This window comes from Leguminivora glycinivorella, chromosome 8, assembly GCF_023078275.1.
Source record: "Leguminivora glycinivorella isolate SPB_JAAS2020 chromosome 8, LegGlyc_1.1, whole genome shotgun sequence".
Taxonomy (NCBI): Eukaryota; Metazoa; Arthropoda; class Insecta; order Lepidoptera; family Tortricidae; genus Leguminivora; species Leguminivora glycinivorella.
This window is the reverse complement of record NC_062978.1, coordinates 5,856,252-5,869,383: the sequence shown is the minus strand read 5'-3', so window position 1 is coordinate 5,869,383 and position 13,132 is coordinate 5,856,252.

Below are 13,132 nucleotides of genomic sequence, written 5' to 3'. Positions count from 1 at the left end.
AATTATTCGGTTTCCTCATAGAACACCATGTATTGTACAATTTTATCATACAAACAAATAAAGTGAAACAAGTGGACGAGTGTGAATATTTGAGAGGGTCGATGTGGAAGTGCCATTTATCTAAATTGTCCCCTTCACCTTCCATGGGACAGGGTGGAATTAAAAATGAACGAGCCTTTTCTAGTCACTTACACGACTGATCGCTGTTTTGAGACATTTGTGTTGAATAGGCGAGACGACTAAAAAAAACTATTAAGTCCGTCAGTTTGATTATCGAACTTTAGACATGTATTTTTTTCCTTTTTCTCGTTAACGAAAAATGACGACGGTACAGTGCGTTGAAGTTTCCAGTGACGTCACGCCTAGGTACAATTTTTACTTGGAAGTGACGTCACAAGCCCCCACTCCGGAACTTTGATACTCTATATCTTTGTATTTTTTCATTAATTAGAAAAAGCGAAAAATATGTGTTCAGTATTTTTGGACGATCTAACTGACGGACTACACAGAATGCCAATTTTTTTATTTAGTCGTCATCCCTATTGGAAAAATTCAGCCTGTCTAACTAAGATACCATTTTATCAAATAAAAGCATCACTTTTTAAGTTTTTACAATGATCCTTATTTTATTTATCCTAGGAATGCAATAACCGACTAAACCGACTAAATTTCGGTTATGCCCGAAAAATAACCGATAATCGGTTATAATCGGTTATGGTCATTTTCGACAAAAAGTGGTAAATTTTCAATCAAATAATCAAAAAAATACAAAAATAAAGGTAAAGTATTAGGGAATGTAACTATAAGTCTATGTTTTTTAATGAAACGCGCAAATTAGTGAAAGTGACGTGATACAACATTCAATCATTTCAAACAAAAGCGTTCACAAGTAAGGGAAGATATTTATTTGCTATATTTTCGTTACTAAAGTACACGAATTGACAAAAATGATAGTCACATCGATAAAAGGGAGTATTTTGGAGTCACTAAAGGTCCAATTCATCGAATTTTAGTCATAAAATAATAACCGATAATAACTGTAACCGCTTGACTTTGACTTTCTTAATAATCGGGAAAATTTGTCATATAGCCGGTTATAACCGGTTATTTCGGTTACGGTTATAGCCGTTTTGCATTCCCTAATTTATTCCTTAAAATGTATGAGATTTCACTTGCATTTGAAATGCTTTTCAACATGATATTCATACATAGCTGATATGGCTGTCTCATATTGACAACAACCTGATGTCTCAATAGACATGTCATGAAATGTTATTTCGATAGTATCGATTTTTGATACCATAATTATGCATCTAAGGGTTAAATCTAATACTAGACGCGCGCTCCCTGATACCTACGTCAAATCTTATACTTTTAAACGAGCAATTCTTGTATATTTATTTATTTATTTATTTAATATATATATTTATTTACACTGACGATCTCGGAAACCGCTCTAACGATTTCGCAGAAATTTGTTATGTGGGGGTTTTTGGGGGTGAAAAATCGGTCTAACTTATCCTTAGGTCCCGGAAAACGCGAATTTTCGAGTTTTCATGCGTTTTTCTTCGCGCGCCATCTCGTGTGCAGTAGTTGTACTGTTAAGACAGAATTCTTTCGGTCGATGTAAGTACTATTTATTGCAAACACTAGATGGCGACACAGGTCAAGGCTAAAACGAATAGAAAATACACTATTTGAGTTTTTGTGGCGAAATGCGCGCCATCTCGTGTGGAGTAGTTGTGTTGTTAAGGCTGAGAATTCTTTCGCTCGATGTAGGTACTATTCATTTTTGAACTAGATGGCGACACATGTCAAGGATACGAAACAGAACCGAGCGAAGCTCGGTTGCCCAGATATTATTATCTAAAAATGCGATACGGTTCTTATTGAAATTGCTGTCTGTAACCCGCATTATAAGAATGCAAAATGGTTAAGAACAAGACTATTATGACTAGTACTAGCGATTGTCAACGGCGAAGTCGTGTCAAAACCGTATCAACTCCGAACACATAATAAATTCAGCATCGGCCTCTAGCCAAAATGTGAACGGTCGGTTTTTGCGTTTACACATTCGCATTCACTATTTGCCTTTCCACTCGCACGAACGTGTGGTGCTCACCGAGTGAATGGAATGTATATAGATATTTGGTTGTTGACTATAGGTACTCGTACCATTTGGCAGTCGATTTTAGAGCTCTATGACTTTTTAGCTTTTGTGAATTCGTTAATGTACCTAAACATAATTCAAAATGTATGTTATTTTTGCTAAGGCTACTACCATGAGAATAAGTAGTCGATTGGGAGAGCGAGGCAAGGCACGGAGGTGTAACAAATTTTTCCACCAAGTGAAACACAAAATTTTTTCACCACACTAACACGAACACCATAGCATAGCATCAAACGAAATTCATCAATTCAATTACCAACCGGGACCGATTTTTGAGTCTCACTGTCACTAAAATACCGGTTGAAAACGGTGAATTGCCTATTATTTTCAGTGACAATTTTCTGAATAGTAAGGCGGCGGAATTGAAAAAAGTCGTCTAGTTTTGAAGTTGATGTGACTGGAGAGTATACTGCTGACAAGTGGTATCGTTGTGATCGGTAGACTTTACTGAGTACGAAATAATGACTTGTCACTTTCTCAGACTGTGGGGGGGTTAACTATGACGTCACAAAGATCGCGGTCCCGGGTTTCAATTTTTTGCCAATTTGTCTAGAACCCCTTATCCAATTTTGAAAAATGAGGTGTCGATTGAAAGCGTATAACATGCTGATTAAGATTTATTATATGTGAAGAGTATAGTTTTGTTAGTTATTTTTTAATTAATAATAATGCAAAAAATACTTTTTTTACTCTCTTTTTTGATTTTTGTGACTCAAAAAGGCAATGAAAACGGCCTCTTAGCTAAAAAATATGTTATATAAATCATTTAACTACATTATTAAGCTATCTGTTGCTTTTTAAATTTCTACGATCGGATAATAAATAAGCAAACTACAACCACATACCTGTAGGCGGGGAGTACCGCTTGACACGCGTTCCCATACATTCGGCGTCTACCAAATTACACCTCGCGCAAAATTCGTTTCAAGCAGATATACCTCTAATCTTATTCATCGTAACCTATCAATATTGGTATCATTTGAAAGTACAATTAAAGTACTTTAAGAAACAATGTCAATCATTTTTTTTAAATCAATAATCGCCAGTCTGTGGTGGTTACAAAGGAAAAAAGTGGGTATGCAATTTGACTGGTTTCCTAGGTTTGATACCCTAGACGAGTTTAAAAGGGGAGGTAAAGGTGACATATGGGTTGTTCTCTGGCCTAAAAGCTATACAGAGGGTCAGGGGAGAAAAAAACTAGGGTTTAAGTTTAGTTTTAAGTTATTTTTTCTTTTATTTGTTGATTTTATTGTGTTTAATTTTTTTGTAATTTTATCAAGGATACACATTGGTTTCTTTTGCTGAAAATTCCCTTTTTTAGGGTTCCGTAGTCAACTAGGAACCCTTATAGTTTCGCCATGTCTGTCTGTCCGTCCGTCCGTCCGTCCGTCCGTCCGCGGATAATCTCAGTAACCGTCAGCACTAGAAAGCTGAAATTTGGTACCAATATGTATATCAATCACGCCAACAAAGTGCAAAAATAAAAAATGGAAAAAAATGTTTTATTAGGGTACCCCCTACATGTAAAGTGGGGGCTGATATTTTTTTCATTCCAACCCCAACGTGTGATATATTGTTGGATAGGTATTTAAAAATGAATAAGGGTTTACTAAGATCGTTTTTTGATAATATTAATATTTTCGGAAATAATCGCTCCTAAAGGAAAAAAAAGTGCGTCCCCCCCCTCTAACTTTTGAACCATATGTTTAAAAAATATGAAAAAAATCACAAAAGTAGAACTTTATAAAGACTTTCTAGGAAAATTGTTTTGAACTTGATAGGTTCAGTAGTTTTTGAGAAAAATACGGAAAACTACGGAACCCTACACTGAGCGTGGCCCGACACGCTCTTGGCCGGTTTTTATGAGAAATGTTATGAATTTCATGGCATTTTCCGATAGAGACTAAAATTAACTTTCAAATAAGGCCACATAGTCATACTGATACATAGTCATACCCTTAATATTATATAAGTAAAAGTATGACTATGTGGCCTACTGATACATAGTCATACCCTTAATATTATATAAGTAAAAGTATGACTATGTGGCCTTATTTGAAAGTTAATTTTAGTCTCTATCGGAAAAAGCCATAAAATTCATAACATTTCTCATAAAAAAGGCAACTTTTAGCAAAAGAAACCAACGTGTATCCTTGATAAAATTACAAAAAAATTTAACACAATAAAATCAACAAATAAAGGAAAAAATAACTTAAAACTAAACTTAAACCCTAGTTTTTCTCCCCTGACCCTCTGTGTAGCTTTTAGGCCAGAGAAAAACCCATATGTCACCTTTACCTCCCCTTTTAAACTCGTCTAGGGTATCAAACCTAGGAAACCAGTCAAATTGCATACCCACTTTTTTCCTTTGTAACCACCACAGACTGGCGATTATTGATTTAAAAAAATGATTGACATTGTTTTTTAAAGTACTTTAATTGTGCTTTCAAATGATATCAATATTGATAGTTACGATGAATAAGATTAGAGGTATATCTGCTTGAAACGAATTTTGCGCGAGGTGTAATTTGGTAGACGCCGAATGTATGGGAACGCGTGTCAAGCGGTACTCCCCGCCTACAGGTATGTGGTTGTAGTTTGCTCATTTATTATCCGATCGTAGAAATTCAAAAAGCAACAGATAGCTTAATAATGTAGTTAAATGATTTATATAACATATTTTTTAGCTAAGTGGCCGTTTTCATTGCCTTTTTGAGTCACAAAAATCAAAAAAGAGAGTAAAAAAAACGTATTTTTTGCATTATTGTTAATTAAAAAATAACTAACAAAACTATACTTTTCACATATAATAAATCTTAATCAGCATGTTATACGCTTTCAATCGACACCTCATTTTTCAAAATTGGATAAGGGGTTCTAGACAAATTGGCAAAAAAATTAAACCCGGGACCGCGATCTTTGTGACGTCATAGTTAACCCCCCCACAGTCTGAGAAAGTGACAAGTCATTATTTCGTACTCAGTAAAGTGTACCGATCACAACGATACCACTTGTCAGCAGTATACTCTCCAGTCACATCAACTTTTCCCGAGACCCTCTCGCCGCTCTACTAGAATTCGAACGCCGTGAGACTCAAAAATCGGCGGCCGAGACTCAAAAACTCAAAATCATCATTTAAGTAAACGTCAATTGTATCTGCCAGCGAAGGACTTAAAGTTTTTTTTATGGGATAGGAGACAAACGAGCAGACAGGTCGCCTGATGGTAAGCGATCATTGCCGCCTATGGACACCCGAAACACCAGAAGTGTTGGAGGTGCGTTGCCGGCGTTTAAGATGGGTTAACGTTTTTATAAAATTACTTTTCACCCTTGTGAATAAAAAGCAACTTTCTCATAAGTTTTCGAAGAATCAAGAGAGCCTTTACGAGTTGATTGAGAGACCTGAAAAGCTTAAACATAAACATGCCAACTACTTGATATGGAAATGGATTAGTTCCATTTTATTGAATTTCTGCTATTATGTGTCCCACTGTATTTAGTTTATCGAGCAAGTTGAACTAGTTTTACACACGATTAGTTAACTAGTGCATGTCATTAAAGGTTTTCTCGAAAGCCTTGAGCAGAGAGAAATAAGTAAGCATAGACTGCTCACTCCATATATCAGTTTTTGTACCAAAACGCTTATCAATACCTAACGCTAGATGTTAAGAGTGCCGAGACTGATGAAAAATTTATATCTCAATAATATTACTTGCAGAAGGAGTTGAAAATAAGATTCTGCTTCGGTTATAGTACCTACTTAGTTAATGGTTAAGTATAAACTTAAACTTTTAAAGCATCGGAATTTTCGTTTGTTGCGACATCTATTGCCACGAGTAGGTACAATCGTTGACAATCCCCGGTGAATGAAACTGATCAGCTCTGTTTCACCACAGTATAATAAAGAGTACTATCGTTAGCATCGTAATGGGGGTAATACGGGAGGGATAACTACGATTCGCTACAAAGCGAGAAATTATAAATTCATTCATTGATACAGTTTGACAAAAGAGAGTAGAAATGGAACTATTTTTTTATATAGCAACTTAGCAACACTTACTTTTCTCATACAAGAGTGACTGAATAGTTGCCACATGCAAATTACGCAAAACGGTTTACATGGACGGTGGCGCTAGCGCCCCTATTATTTTCTTTTTTGCCATGCTGTAAATTCGCCATGCATTTTTGAAGCTCACTCTACATATGGATACCGGCCCTGTGTGCGTAGCCTAATGCACAAACGCTTAGGATAATATATCTTTCGTAGTTATCTATCTCTATCGCTCTTGCGTATTGGCGCGACAGAGCCAGACTACATTTCTGCGGCGTTTCGATTGCGTTCCGTTTCGCAGAAATGCCATTCGGCTACGGGGCCAGATGAATAATGTGAGCACTCTATTCCTATTTTTCTATACCTCGACTACGTGAGCTTTATTAGCCTCAGTGGAAACGAAATGGCTCATAATTATAGCAATATTTGAATTGGCTTTTCCCATAAACCACAATCGCATGTTCGCAGACTATTCGAATGCGACAGAATGATTACTGTGGTGTCTGTTGCTACATTTATTTCGCGTAAAGCATGTGGGAAGTTAATTATAAATCGGTAATTAAGTCTTCGGGAATGATGATTGAATTGAACTACTTTTCGCGGCGTACGTATTGGAATGTGTTTGCCATATTTATTAAGATTTTTGAAACTAACACGAGTTGTAGAAAACTTGGCGATCTCAACATTGGCTCTGCAATACGCGGTTATTTTAAACCAAGTACCCAGGGCCGGATTAAGGGTAGAGCGAGTGGAGCGGCCGCTCTAGGCGCCGAATGGTAAGGGGGGCGCCAAAATCGTCATTACGTGGGCGCACACATAGCCTAAATTGGTAAGAGGAGCCGGGATCGAATTTTATTTAGCTGTTTTGTGATTCTGATTATCTTCTAGATTTGTGATGGGAGCTGTTGCTAGGGCGCCGTGAAAGATGAATCTAATAGCTCTTGACGAACCACATTGTTGTGAGGCCGAGCGACAAAGACAAAGTTACGTCGCTATCCCAATGACATGACCGACAATCCAAAGCGGAGTCCCTCTTAAAGCCAGAGGCGCAAAAAGTCTCAGAGAGGCGCAATTTTGTATGAATCAAAGGAGCGTAAGCGTGATGATGAACGAACTTCTAATCACTAGGAAACCGACACATGGCAAACCACCGATGCCCATTATGGCATCCCGACGCTGACTACCGAGTTACTGTGGCCTAATTAACTCTTAGTGTTATAAAAATTAAACTGATGACTCGTCATTATCTCGATAAAAGGCCTAGAAGTCGGGAACGTAAGCACACTGAAGTCTAAATTCCCCAAAATATGCCAAAGGCCAAACAACATGAGAGCATAATTAACTTATTTAATTCTAAGCTCTGCAGTTGAAGTCGAACATCTCGAATTTCCAATGTCTGTCCAAGTTGGCCTTTGCCGCGATTTGCTTTTGTCTCCCATGTCTTGCCTTGGCCCTGAAATGAAGCTCAATTCCGACTGTTATCAGTTTCGCAGCAAAGTTTTAGCCTCGCGTAGGTACGTGTGCCTATGAAAGACAGGGGCTTATGTAGACCCCCCCATCAATAATAGGAAAAAATTTCGCGCTCGCTTCGCTCGCGTTAATATTAATTAATTAAACTATTTTAATTAATTAAATGTTTGTGAGGTGTCAGACGGACAAAGCAAATCTATAACGATGACGTTTTGAGTTTGAACCCCAAAAAAGTTTAAACAAGGGGGCGCCAAAACTGTATCTCGCTCTACCCTGATCAAGTGCGCGGGCCGGCGCTGCAAGTACCTATCTAATTAGACTGTAGCTTACTTTTGGGACTAAAACTAGTATCTTTTTCTTACAAATTGTATAATTATAACCTACTTTCTGAATCTCCAATCCATACGTGACGGATGCAATATTTTATTAATAGTAGGTATCAATTAAACAGAGAACATTCTATCTACTAAGGTAGGTAGAGCCAGACTCTCATATTTCATAAAAATATAACTGCATTTCGTACAGGTCGATTCACGAAAGCTGGCACGAATGAAATGAACGAAACTTTGATTGTGTGAGTGACACCTGTATTGGTATACAGTCGTAACTGTCAAGAGCCACCATTTTATTGGTTAATCTGTCACACACATGCATATTTTCATTCAAACATTCGTTCCATTCGTGCCAGCTCTTGTGAATTGACCTGTACCTACCAAAGCCTACGTAGCCTAACTTAAATATGTAACTGGGCCATTTTTTTCAAAGTTGTCCACCCCACTTTTTTTGGATTTGGAAATTTTTATGTGGTTTCCAATCAGAACCGCGAGCTCTTTCAATCCTAATCGGAGAAAAAAGCATTCCAAGGTTTTTTCCCCATTCCGTTACCATTTTTTCATACATTTTGTATAGTGGTAACGGAATGGACGGTTTGAAAAATGTATGGAAATCTTGGGATATTTTTTTTCTCCTGTCAGGATCGAAAGACCTCACGATTCTGAGTATGAATCGCGTAAAAAATACCCATGTTACAAAAAACTTTAAAAAAATGGCCCAACTATGGCATTCACGTCACCTCTGCCTATCCCTACAGAAGTCGCCCAGTTCCCAATAGTAACTAAATTATATATTTATAGCATTTAAGTTTTCATCATGTATATTTTTTCTTTTTTTTTTTGATGTACTTTAACACTTAGAGACTATACATCTCTAAAATCTCTTATTAATCATAGTAGCTTTGTACTTTGTATAATTTATTAACATGAATTTCCATAGAGTAGGTACCTAGTCTGTTAATTTAATATTTCTTTTTTTTTATGAATACTTTTGCTGATTAAATTGTATCTCGTTTTTTAATGCATGTTAATTATAAGATGTAATGTTTTGAAAAGAAGTGGCCCGCCGAGTTTCTTGCCGGTCCCATAGTGGATACCCCTCTCCAACTGAGGGGGACTGAAATCGTAACATGCAAATTTAACGCCACCGTCTCTCACCGGAACAACCCTTTACGACTGAAATGCGAAAATTGTACCCTCTTAATAGAATCCCCAATTCTATAGAGCGGACTATTGGATATAAAACTGTAGAAGGTAAATCAAATAATAAAGGAAAATTTCATTATAGCCCCGGTTTAGGTAGAAGATTTCTCGAAAGGGAATTCTATTTTGTTCGTTAGGAATTTTATAGGAAAGTAGGGGGAATTTGTGGAATAACGCCAGACGAAGATACAGTACGGTATTGCTCCGCAAACTTGGTCTGATCAAATAGAATCACCAACCCAACGAGGTACATAGTCTATTGGATAAAACTACAATAACACAAATTACTATCGGTCTGATTCGAACTTTATACGCCAAATATGATCTCATATTTGGCGTATGCGTATGATATGCATAAGACGAACTTTAAAAATAGGTAATGTTTTTGCTTGAAGAAAATGACTTTGACACTGACATATTAGCATATCGCAGTAACATCTTAACTATATCTTAGAAGCATGATTCGAATAAGGCAGATGTTTGAGATGCTTGTGAATCTCATGATATCCGGGACACTATTTTGTGGATGGTAGTGTATAATTCGTAACCCATAAAAATCAGTCTATTTGTTCAAAATGATGACAGTATATGAATCTTAAGGACGCTTCTCACACAGTCACATAAAAACGTTTTAAAAATGCCTAACTCGTTTTAACCCCCGACGCAAAAACTATGGGGTGTTAAAAGTTTGACAAGTATGTCTGCCTGTCGGTTTGTGTGTAAGTCTGTCTGTGGCATCGTAGCTCATATGGCATGGTAGTATTAGGTGTACGGCACGTTACTCTACTCATATTAAAATCAAGCCTATCTATTACTAGGTACCTAAATAATGTACGTAAAGTACCTACCTACAGTCAACTCGGGAATGCCAACTGTCACAGCGATTTAGTTAATGAATTATACGTCGGTACTGAATTCATGGAGGGTTATTAACTATGCAACCGACGTTTCGAATGCCATTCATAATTACCGCCTTAAGTATAGTTTAGGTACTGTATGTTAGAAGCTTCATTATTAGGTAAATTGAATTGAGAATTTGGTTAATTTGGTACCGGAAATCACAAGATTAATTCAAATTAACATGCAAGGGGAATTGGGAGCACGAATAAGACGCAAATGGAGGACTCGTGCAATATCGTGTTTTCATACACAATATCTGGGCGACCGAGCTTCGCTCGGTTCTGTTTCGTATCCTTGACATGTGTCGCCATCTAGTTCAAAAATGAATAGTACCTACATCGAGCCAAAGAATTCTCAGCCTTAACAACACAACTACTCCACATGAGATGGCGCGCGTTTCGCCACAAAAACTCAAATAGTGTATTTTTCTATTCATTTTAGCCTTGACCTGTGTCGCCAACTCGCCATCTAGTGTTTGCAATAAATAGTACTTACATCGACCGAAAGATTTCTGTCTTAACAGTACAACTACTACACACGAGATGGCGCACGAAGAAAAACGCATGAAAACTCGAAAATTCGCGTTTTCCGGGACCTAAGGATAAGTTAGACCGATTTTTCACCCCCAAAAACCCCCACATAACAAATTTCAGCGAAATCGTTAGAGCGGTTTCCGAGATTGTCAGTGTAAATAAATATATATATAAATAAATAAATAAATATACAAGAATTGCTCGTTTAAAAGTATAAGATTTTATATGATGTACCAACGTGATGATGTTACAACTTTTTTGGAATCGTGTGCTCCGGGTCCATTTGTCTAGTCTACGCTCCACATAACCGCCGCCATACCTACATGAGAACAAATTAGGAATGGCGGGACACATAGGAAATTACCCGTAATATGCGTTTCAAGTGCGTGTGTACAAGGCTAAACGATACGCAAGGATACAAACACGGCCAACGATATTTAAGTAACTGTTTATCGCTCGCGCTCTGCTATCGAAGAGCGATAGAGTTACGTATCATTCGCCAAGGAGCGTGAGCGATTCACCACTTGTCGACGGGCTTCCCGTTCAGGCTTTTCCCTGGTCCGAAATGATTTGCTCTGCCTAACGATATAGTATATCATATCACTCAGATGTTCAGGCTTGTAACTTCTTTTTAAACTGTCTACTAAAAGAACGTATGAGAATGTGAGAACACTGAGAACGTATATTGAAAGTATCAAGTCCTGTAGGGCAATCATGGTCGTGCGATAGATGATAAAACATAGGGCCGTCCCTATCGCACTTACAAATAGTGCGATAGGGACGGGCTTCCCGTTCAGGCTTATCGCGCGACCATAATGCCTTTGCATCTGCCTAACGATAAAATATAGGCCGTCCCTATCATATCAGTCAGATGTTCAGGCCCATTTTGTAACTACAAGCGGAAGTCTCTTTCCAACTGTCTATTAGAATTGACAAACTTGTAAAGAACTTGTAGCTTGAGAAACACTGAGATCATTTATTGACCAAGTATCAAGTCCTGCACAAAGTTTAGTCCGTACTTCGTTAATTCTATAATTAAACCCTGAGCGTAGTGAGGGATTCAAGTATTTTAGCTCACGGTGAAAATGTATTAGTGTATTAGCTACCATGTGCCACTTACTTTTCACATCATCCTATGATGAAAATTATTATTTCTGACCTCTTAGCTAAAAAAAAGTGTCTTAGCACGGAAGAAAAATCCCCTTTTCAAAAGTGTGATGTGAACATTTTTTTGAAATGAAACTTCTAATGAGACTTCCAACTGACAGCGCGTAACACTCAGGGTCCCCCCACATCTAGCGTTTCAACTGACTGTATGGAAAAAGACGTCGCGTGACAGGCTGCCCAGGTCAGTTTGAATTTACTTTGCGTGAAATGCCGCTCACTCAGCGCGTAACATTCTGTCAGTGTCGTTACGCTCAACGACTCACTCATTCCATTCATTCACTTATTCACTCAGTGACAGAACAGAAATGAATTGCAATGTGTGTTTTATATTTAGATCGAGTGCAAAATGAGTTTATTTGTTTTTTTTCAATAATTTGAGCAAATAGCAATGTAAATAAAATATTTAAAACAGTAAAAAGATAGACGTAACTAAAAGCAAAAACGTGATGGTCACTTGACAAAATATTTTTGAGGTTATGTTGTTTGTTTTATGTTGTGTTGGAGTTGTTTATGTTGTAGTTTCACTTCTTCCGCGCGGAGGGATTCCACGCACTGTTTTTTTTTGTCTTCTAACTATAAGTGTTTGTATCTATTTTACATCAAAGGAGTCGGTCATGTGAAGATAAAAATAAAATAACACATCACATAGTATTAAATATTTATTCATACATCATCAAATCAAGGCATCTGTGGCCACAAAATTAAAACAATAACGTTAGTGCAACTTGTTTTAAAGTCTTAAGAATAATTCTGCTAGCATAGCTATGAGGATTTAGTAAAATATAATCTGTGACCAAAAACGACACAAAAATAAAGATACGAGTCGCACAATTTAATCTCACGACTTTAGGTTAACTGGGACATAACATCAGTACAGCCGGCTATTATGCTTCCAATTTTATCACTTATCCACGTGTATAAGACATCTGTCACTCTCACACTGACATACTTGCCAGAACGAGACGGATGCTTTATCCACGTAGATAAGTGATAAAATTGGAAGCATAATATCGGGCTGCCGGCGTATCATGATGCCAATTTTATCACTTATCCACGTGGATAAAGCATCCGTCACGCTTTAGCAAGTATGTCAGTGGAATGAGATGTCTTATCCACGTGGATAAGTGATAAATATTGCATGCATGATGTGACAATAGACCTAAGCTCGCACGAATGGAATGAATGAGTGAATGAAAATATGTATGTGTGTGACTGGATAACCAATAGAATCATGGGGTGTCGGCCGGCCGACTCCCGGCCGATTACGTCAATCAAATTTGAAATTTGATTAATTAGAATAAAATCA